General features: G+C 42.5%; 1 non-coding gene across 1 annotated transcript; it reads right to left on the bottom strand.

Annotated features, from left to right (window-relative positions):
- Positions 1–698: 698 nt before the first annotated feature.
- Positions 699–771, bottom strand: TRNAK-UUU. The gene has a single exon. It is a non-coding gene; the product is annotated as a tRNA-Lys (tRNA).
- Positions 772–10,042: the final 9,271 nt, after the last annotated feature.

Raw genomic sequence — 10,042 nt, 5'->3', positions numbered from 1 at the left:
ATGCAAAAAATCAAGGAAATATTTCCTGGATTTTCGGATGACCCAGCTTATCTTTGTAGTTATCCTATTTAGCAGAATCTAGTGAGTGTTCCATTAAAAGGAAAGAGAGCTATTTGTTGTAGGATCGATCCAGACAACCCAACCTATGTCACCTATTGCGCCTAACCTAAGTATAGTGCCAGTGGTCGGTGAGGAGAAGTTCATTCCTGTAGAGAAGAGAGGGGATCCTATTTCCTTTCCCCCTTTCCCAGTATGGCAACCTTATCTTCCAGCATGAAAGTTGGTATCAGAATGAAACAATCCAATCCATACTTGTGGAGTGCTCAGTTCAGTTCCTGATTTCTCTCAAGCCTAAACCGGAAAAGGAAACTTATTACCTGGGGTCCCCCCTTTCGGCTATCTCATCTGCTGTTCCTCAACTCTCAGGAAGGTAAGATCATCAATAAATAGTAGGCTGCTACTCTGTGCAGTTAAAGATGGGATCCAACCTGTTTTGTTTGCTTGTTTCCTATAATCTGTGCTCGATTCCATATTTCTGTATCCTTCGATTCCCGGGACAGATCTGATCTCCTTTATACATACCTCAAACAACAAGTGAAGTCAAGATGTTGATGAGAAAGGGGCTTTTCTCAAGGCTAAAGAGTGCTCTTTGAAGGCTATTATGCATCCTTACGAATACAAGAGTGGTTTTTTTGTTTTGGGTATAGCAGGACTTGAACCTGTGACCATTAGGTTAAAAGCCCAATGCTCTACCAACTGAGCTATACACCCAATTTTACAAGAAGGCTTGGTGCGGAAAAGAAAAGACGGCGGCCTGGCCCCTTTTCTTCTTATCATATCACAAGGTCACAGCTCTGTATGGTATAGTACTGTGGAGCAAGTTTGGGAGTCCTTTCCACTCATTGAGGATTCTATCTAAAAAAGAAGGTCAATGGGGAGATTACAGTAGCTCGAACTCAGACTATCTATGAGAAAGGTAAAGTCGTCTTTCCTACGGTTCGACCGAAAGGAGCTGTGTTCTATGGTTTGACGTTGTGGAGGTCCAGCACTCTTCTAAACGAAGAAAGGGGGATTCCCGCTACCTCCTACTCCTACAGAAGATCGATTGGCGTGAACTTCCGATCGATTCCTTATTCATTGTTGCCGACCCTTACATCATCATAAAGAGAATCAAGATATCCCAAGAACCCAGCTAGGGATGAATGACTAGCGCTTAAGAACAAGCAAGGGATGAGCGCACGGGAGCGGCGTTGCTTGTTGCTTTATTATTACATTAGAGAAGCGGAAGCTCCAAACTCAGACATCTCGAACTCAGAAACTACCCTTCTATCCCACCCTGCTCCTCCGGCATTGGAAGCAGAACTACCTGACCGAAGGAGATAGAAAGGAAGGGAAGATGGTCATACAAAGGCCGAATAAAGCTCTCTTGAAGCTGCATCTGAATAGACCTAGAGTCACTCAGTACATACGAAACCTTGAATAAATAAGAATTGAGAAGTATGAAATGTTGCATCATAACAAAAAAAGAAAAAGACCGAACCAGTAAGACTAATGTCTACTTATTTATACCTTTGAGAGGTCCACTTAGACTATTATGATTTTCTCTTTAGCTACATAGGTTATATAAGATTCAATTCAATCTAACAAGCGTACTGGACTACCTTCGGCTACTACAAGATATTTAGAAACCTAAGAAGCTGAGCCTACTTTACGCACTTAAGGCAGCAGCAGATGATGAAGAAATGGGCGGTAGATGATAATGAGAAAGGGCGCCCCTTGGCATTTCCTGTGGGGGAGTCTGATTGATCCAATCATGACGAATGATGTCAACCCCCTCTTTTGCACCTAACTTGACTCTGATTCTCCCACTATGAGAGCTGATCCAAGGGCTAGTTCGGCTACATAATGGAATTTACGAAAGCCCCCCGTCTTTCTGACTCAATGTATTGCCCTTTGGGACTAGGATCTGACGAGGAAGTGAGAGAGGGGACACCAAACATAGGTGCGTACCATTGCCCCAATCCAAAGGACTATGTCATACAGGGAGGAACCCTTGGAGGTTGGGACAGAAAGAAATCAGGTTTTTCTTCTGCTTCCTTCGAGCTACCAAACTCTTTCGTCAGGTGTGGGTCAAGTTCCCTCATTATTGCTTGACTTCCCCTTTGGGGCACGAAAAGATGGACTAGGACTTAAGTAAGGGAGAGGACAACCCCTGTTTCTGGCTTACCTTCAACGAGTGAGTGCTATTCCCATTCCTTACTTTGATCCGACCGTGTTCCTCGACCAGTTTGCTTGCTCACTAGAAGAGTCAAGCGAGAGCAGCTAGTTTAGAAGGAAAAGGACACCTGGGGCTATTCGGCCTCACTTGTCGGAGACTGAACTACCGCTCGCTTACTTGCTGATCAAGGAGGTCATTTCCACTTACTCTAAGCATAGAAGGAAGAAGATTGAAAAACTAACAAACAAATTGTCTTCAGCCCTACCTACTTATAGGATGACTTGGCCTAGGAAACAAGGTTCTATTAGGCCTGTAGGGCTTAAAAAAGAATGAGCTAGATCGCAGGTATTTGGATACGAGGTAGTAGCGGGGTCTAGTCGAAGCGGTGCGCAAAGTGTACAAAGGCGAGTCTCATGGGCAGCGACACGTGAGGGGTCTCCCGAACTTCATGGAAGACGCAGTTAGGGAGTTGGAAGATGCACTTTAGACTCCTGCACCAGTAAGAATGGAACTGGAATAAAAAGTCGGGGTAGCTAGTCACTCTGTTACTGAGGAAAGAGAGGATGGCATTTCCATAAGTAGACTGTCCTTCTTACTGAATCCTTATCCTGCCCTCTCTACTCAGGAACAATTCATTCTTAACTCGTACATAAGTTCCAGGCGTCGACAAGAGAGTTAGCGATCTACAGCTGGTTCGGTGGACTGGTGGTGACACGGGCGGGCCGTGTACTTTATTTGTCGAATCCAATCGATCATGGGCGGCCCTCTTCATTCACAGTCTTTCTTTCCTTTCGAATCCAATTGTTCCAATCTGACCAAATAGAAATTCATTGAAATCATTCGGGTCACCTATTTTTTAAGCACTTGACCAAGCCTATTTTTATAGAAAAGGACAGGAATCTATTGACTTTGAGTCTGTCTCCTACTACGAAATGGGAACTGAACACAGGATGGCAATAGTGAGAAAAAAATCCCCTCGTACTATGTCATTATTTATTCGATTTTCCCTGGTAAGTGCTCGAGATGCAGTTGCTTTAGTTGACGTAGTGAGTGGAACCTAATTATCTGTTTCCATTCATACCAAAGTTGCCTTTTGTAGATGAGAAAGCCAACAATTTTGCAAGGAGTTGATAATTGCACTTGAAGTAGTAAGTTTAAAGACAGTTGAAACTAAATGGCACTGTTTAACCAAGCACTCTTGTAGCTTCGGAAACTCCGTGTTCAGATCGGTGAGGCAAGAGACGAATTCATCGTCAGTTACCTCCACGATATCCAAAATACCCTCAAGACCATGAAGACAGATAATGAGAGTCAGGTTCAAACAATTCAAGGATTGTAAATTCCATAACAACAAAGTAGAATGCACCAAATTTTTCCTATTACCAGTTCCAGGAAGAGCACACCAAATGAAAGAAACTATTACTCAAGAAGCGAATCACATCTCGATCCACAAACTGCCAAAAGCCTTTGTTATTCCATTCCCATGGAACGTCAACCTGTTTAACAACAATTTTCTAAGAAACTTGCTGAATTCTAAATGAAACAACCTTATTTTCAAGTGACAGGCAATATCCATTTCAACCAATTATTAAAGATAAAAGGGCTAACTGCACAGCTAATTGAATTCCTTTTCGAGGTTGAGTTCATCTTCAAACCACATTTGCTTCCTAATTAAACTAAGAAAAAATAAGAATATTAAAAGAAAGACTCCACAGAACATGAATGAATTCAGGTACATCACATCAGGCTGATATGTGTCGGTATCATACCTGTTTCAAGATTCTGGCTAAGCCCTTCTTGTTGCCACATATCCAGTTTCTTCTAAGGTTTCTGGAATTGCTCAAGTTCCTGCTCAACGCTTCTTGTCTAGATCTAGGCTAGCACTTGTACCAGTCGCCTACCAGATCACGGCTTTGCTCCAATTCTACTCTTCAATTATGCAATCCTCTCCAAAATTGGGGCTTTTCTTCACTTTAGCACTTCCCCTCGCAGTGGATTCCACTAGGTTCTTAACCTCTTCCCAATTCTTAAACTAAAACCTGCGATGTCTAATCCAACTCGGCACCTAACCAGCTTGTTGGCATCGTAAGTTTGCCTCAACATTCCCCCTAGAAATACAAAAATAATGTAAATCTACTTTCATTTATTTATTAGGGATGAGACTTTCTTTTTCTTTTTCTATTTTCTAGAATAAGTATGCTGTGGAGTAAAAGGATTCGAACCTTTGCATGCCGGTACCAAAAACCAATGCCTTACCACTTGGCTATACTCCAAACGGGGGGAAGGCTAGATGAAAACGAGTTGGGATATAGATTTTTGAGAAGGAAGAGTTAGTTACCCTTGGTCTTCCTTCTTTCCCGGGAATCAAGGAAGTAGTAGCGGGACAGTCCTTTATTTCCCCCTTTAGACCAACTACAACAAGCTCACTCCTTAGGTTAGCTCTCTGCTCTACCTATTTGTTTGCAATGCCTTGCTTATCAAAATAGGCCTTTGTGTAACCTGACCTTACGCTGAAAAACTGCATTTGTTGGCTCAGCGTCCACTGAAACTTATGAAAAAGAAATGTTATTCTATCGATATCTTCTAGAGTTCCCCAACCCACTGACTGAGAGTGCTATGATGGGCTATTGAAGTTCGTCCCTGTGGCACGGTGGGGCAGTGCAAATCCTTTCATTAATGAAGTTCCGCCCTGACACTCCCATTATTGGCTTCCTTCCCTAGGGACCGCTCGGGCGAAAGCAGAGCATGGAATGATCATAGGGGCATCCTTCCTAGGTGGAAAAGACGTGTGTGACTAAAACCAGGAGGAGAAATCCATTTTCAAATGGGGACAGAAAGAAAGGAAACACGAAATAGAAGAAAAAGTGCACTGTGCTGGCAAATGTGGAGAATAGCCATCCATCTTTCATCAATGAAATTGTTCCGTATGGGTAGCAAATACACATATAAGAAGAGCCAACCCGAAAGCACTTGCTTCAAGGAAGTAGCAGTTACCAAGAAATTCCTGTTTCAAGTCAGTATATCTCGATAGAACCAATTCTAATCCAGGTAGTGTGAACAGAGGATGTGGAAGTTCTGTTTCCTAGCCTTGTCAAGCATTTCATCTGACACTCTATCTATACTATAGCTAGATCAATTCCTATTCTTTCTTCCAGGCGACTTTACTCCAAATAATTTTTCCTTCTTATCTAGACTTGATCTCACGAAATTGGATTGATTGGCACATCGCGCATCTGGCATTCGCTTCTCCTATCTATCTCTTCCAACTAAGCTGATCACTGGAAAATATGAAATCCTGCAAGCAATCATTCCAGAGCCAACTACAAAGATACCTGGTCTTCCACTCTGTTCACTGGAGGAAAGACAAGAAAGTAAACAATTCTTCAAAGAAGTTGCCTCTACCGGAACAGAGGAATTGGCTCGCTCCTTCGCTCGCTGGGTAAGCATAGAATGCACACCAGTCTGGTATCAAAGCATATCTACTTGAAAAGGAGATTACTTGAACAGATGAAATGGAAGGAAGAAATGAAAGTTCGATCTACCAATGTAGAGTCCACCCCTCCCAGGAAGAAGAAATTTGCTACTTTGGCTCATCAGTTGGTAAGTTTGTCTATGAAGTTTAGTGCCCAGAAAAGAGAAAAAATGACCAAAACAAGCTTTTTCAAGCTCTACAAGTCCTATATATATAGTGTTCCACTAGATAGCTGTGTTAAACTAGTCCAGTCTTGCCGAGTGGCCTTATCTTCTGGTTACCTGGTCCGGTACTTCTACTTCGAGAGTGAGTTAGTAAACATGATCAACTTTATGATCCATTTTGAGAAATTGCAATCACAGAATCAGAACGAGTGGGTCTAGAGTCCATCCTCACACAGTTGAAATGCTGCTTCTCCCTTCTCCTTTCCAAAAGAAAGTGGATCTCATAGCCTCTGACAATTCGAAAAGTATGTCTCAGTCTCATTTTCAGATGCAATTTTCCACCGGAAAGAGAATCCCATATTCTTTAAGCCAAGTCGCCAATCCTAGGGTCAATGCGGAACAGGAAACCATTGCTATTTGAGCAGTTAGAGAATCTAAATTCCACTCATTTAGAAATCGATCGATGAATGCCACAGGAAGGATAAGGGGAGCCTACACCAACGTAGTCTTAGCCCTAGAACACATGGATCTTGGAGCACTGATAATAAGTCTGTCTGATTTTCAAGGAGTTTATGAACAATCACCATATCCATATTGAGGAGAAAGCTCACTCAAGCTACTGAACTTGTAAATACAGTTGCGCTCATGATAGGGATTCCATTTATGGCGTGAGGTGAAGTTAGAAGCATACATGGATATATACTCATAGTGGCTTACATACCTATCTCCGGTAGAACTAACAAAATAGAAACCTATGACTAGTAGACTCATACGAAAACTTGAAAGATCTATTTCATTAGAAGAGAAAGTTCACTAATCTATGGCCTAGAAAGCCAAAAGAAATAATCAGTCCAATGACAGAAGGACAGAAGCGCGTTCCCTTCGTCCTTAATGTGCGTCCACAGCTTACTCGAGTGCTTGAGATATTCATTTGGTTTAAGGCACCTTCCTTTTAGGAAGGAAAAAACCCGGATCCCCGGGCGGATCATTCCCTCTAACAAGCTAAACAAGAGTCCAGGAGCAAGAAAGGAAAATCCAAAGTGAAAATAACATAATATGAAAAAAGAAAAAAGTTCTATTGAGTTGTTGAAAAAAAAAAAGGCACTTTAGAAGCGAAAGTAGGCTATTCTCGTAAAGGAATATCGTAACGGGCGACTAGGTAATATAGAAGGCCGACCCACCCGAATCTCTTGGTGGCCTTTCCCTCGGCTTCCATCACAGAAGATGTCAGCAATAGCAATCCTTCAGTCAATAGAATCAGTAACTATACTACTTAAATAGTGAAATACCAACCAACACATAAAGCAATAACCAGATAGATAGAATGGAAGGAGATAGACAGGAAGGGAAGACGGTCATACAAAGGCCGAATAAAGCTCTCTTGAAGCTGCATCTGAATAGACCTAGAGTCACTCAGTACATACGAACCCTTGAATAAATAAGAATTGAGAAGTATGAAATGTGGGCATCATAACAAAAAAAGAAAAAGACCGAACCAGTAAGACTAATGTCTACTTATTTATACCTTTGAGAGGTCCACTTAGACTATTATGATTTTCTCTTTAGCTACGTAGGTTATATAAGATTCAATTCAATCTAACAAGCGGACTGGACTACCTTCGGCTACTACAAGATATTTAGAATTCTAAGAAGTTGAGCCTACTTTACGCACTTAAGGCAGCAGCAGATGATGAAGAAATGGGCGGTAGATGATAATGAGAAAGGGCGCCCCTTGGCATTTCCTGTGGGGGAGTCTGATTGATCCAATCACGACGAATGATGTCAACCCCCTCTTTTGCGCCTAACTTGACTCTGATTCTCCCACTATGAGAGCTGATCCAGGGGCTAGTTCGGCTACAGAATGGAATTTACGAAAGCCCCCCGTCTTTCCGACTCAATGTATTGCCCTTTGGGACCAGGATCTGACGAGGAAGTGAGAGAGGGGACACCAAACATAGGTGCGTACCATTGCCCCAATCCAATGGACTATGTCATATAGGGAGGAACCCTTGGAGGTTGGGATAGAAAGAAAGCAGGTTTTGCTTCTGCTTCCTTCGAGCTACCAAACTCTTTCGTCAGGTGTGGGTCAAGTTCCCTCATTATTGCTTGACTTCCCCTTTGGGGCACGAAAAGATGGACTAGGACTTAAGTAAGGGAGAGGACAACCCCTGTTTCTGGCTTACCTTCAACGAGTGAGTGCTATTCCCATTCCTTACTTTGATCCGACCCTGTTCCCCGACCAGTTTGCTTGCTCACTAGAAGAGTCAAGCGAGAGCAGCTAGTTTAGAAGGAAAAGGACACCTGGGGCTATTCGGCCTCACTTGTCGGAGACTGAACTACCGCTCGCTTACTTGCTGATCAAGGAGGTCATTTCCACTTACTCTAAGCATAGAAGGAAGAAGATTGAAAAACTAACAAACAAATTGTCTTCAGCCCTACTTACTTATAGGCTGACTTGGCCCAGGAAACAAGGTTCTATTAGGCTTGCAGGGCTTAAAAAAGAATGAGCTAGATCGCAGGTATTTGGATACGAGGTAGTAGCGGGGTCTAGTCGAAGCGGTGCGCAAAGTGTACAAAGGCGAGTCTCACGGGCAGCGGCACGTGAGGGGTCTCCCGAACTTCATGGAAGACGCAGTTAGGGAGTTGGAAGATGCACTTTGGACTCCTGCACCAGTAAGAATGGAACTGGAATAAAAAGTCGGGGTAGCTAGTCACTCCGTTACTGAGGAAAGAGAGGATGGCATTTCCATAAGTAGACTCTCCTTCTTACTGAATCCTTATCCTGCCCTCTCTACTCGGGAACAATTCATTCTTAACTCGTACATAAGTTCCGGGCGTCGACAAGAGAGTTAGCGATCTACAGCTGGTTCGGTGGACTGGTGGTGACACGGGCGGGCCCTCTACTTTATTTGCCGAATCCAATCGATCATGGGCGGCCCTCTTCGTTCACAGTCTTTCTTTCCTTTCGAATCCAATTGTTCCAATCTGACCAAATAGCAATTCATTGAAATCATTCGGGTCACCTCTTTTTTAAGCACTTGACCAAGCCTATTTCTATAGAAAAGGACAGGAATCTATTGACTTTGAGTCTGTCTCCTACTACGAAATGGGAACTGAACACAGGATGGCAATAGTTAGAAAAAAAATCCCCTCGTACTACGTCATTATTTATTCGATTTTCCCTGGTAAGTGCTCCAGATGCAGTTGCTTTAGTTGACGTAGTGAGTGGAACCTAATTATCTGTTTCCTTTCATACCAGAGTTGCCTTTTGTAGATGAGAAAGCCAACAATTTTGCAAGGAGTTGATAATTGCACTTGAAGTAGTAAGTTTAAAGACAGTTGAAACTTAATGGCACCGTTTAACCAAGCACTCTTGTAGCTTCGGAAACTCCGTGTTCAGATCGGTGAGGCAAGAGACGAATTCATCGTCAGTTACCTCCACGATATCCAAAATACCCTCAAGACCATGAAGACAGATAATGAGAGTCAGGTTCAAACAATTCAAGGATTGTAAATACCATAACAGCAAAGTAGAATGCACCAAATTTTTCCTATTACCGGTTCCAGGAAGAGCACACCAAATGAAAGAAACTATTACTCAAAAAGCGAATCACATCTCGATCCACAAACTGCCAAAAGCCTTTGTTATTCCATTCCCAGTGGAACGTCAACCTGTTTAACAACAATTTTCTAAGAAACTTGCTGAATTCTAAATGAAACAACCTTATTTTCAAGTGACAGGCAATATCCATTTCAACCAATTATTAAAGATAAAAGGGCTAACTGCACAGCTAATTGAATTCCTTTTCGAGGTTGAGTTCATCTTGAAACCGCATTTGCTTCCTAATTAAACTGAGAAAAAATAAGAATATTAAAAGAAAGACTCCACAGAACATGAATGAATTCAGGTACATCACATCAGGCTGATATGTGCCGGTATCATACCTGTTTCAAGATTCTGGCTAAGCCCTTCTTGTTGCCACATATCCAGTTTCTTCTAAGGTTTCTGGAATTGCTCAAGTTCCTGCTCAACGCTTCTTGTCTAGCTCCAGTCTAGCACTTGTACCAGTCGCCTACCAGATCACGGCTTTGCTCCAATTCTACTCTCCAATTATGCAATCCTCTCAAAAATTGGGGCTTTTCTTCACTTCAGCACTTCCCCTCGCAGTGGATTCCACTAGGTTCTTA

Source organism: Triticum urartu, unplaced genomic scaffold (assembly GCF_003073215.2).
Source record: "Triticum urartu cultivar G1812 unplaced genomic scaffold, Tu2.1 TuUngrouped_contig_9399, whole genome shotgun sequence".
Classification (NCBI taxonomy): domain Eukaryota; kingdom Viridiplantae; phylum Streptophyta; class Magnoliopsida; order Poales; family Poaceae; genus Triticum; species Triticum urartu.
Note: the sequence above shows the minus strand (reverse complement) of the source record. Positions and strands in the feature narration are given on the sequence as shown.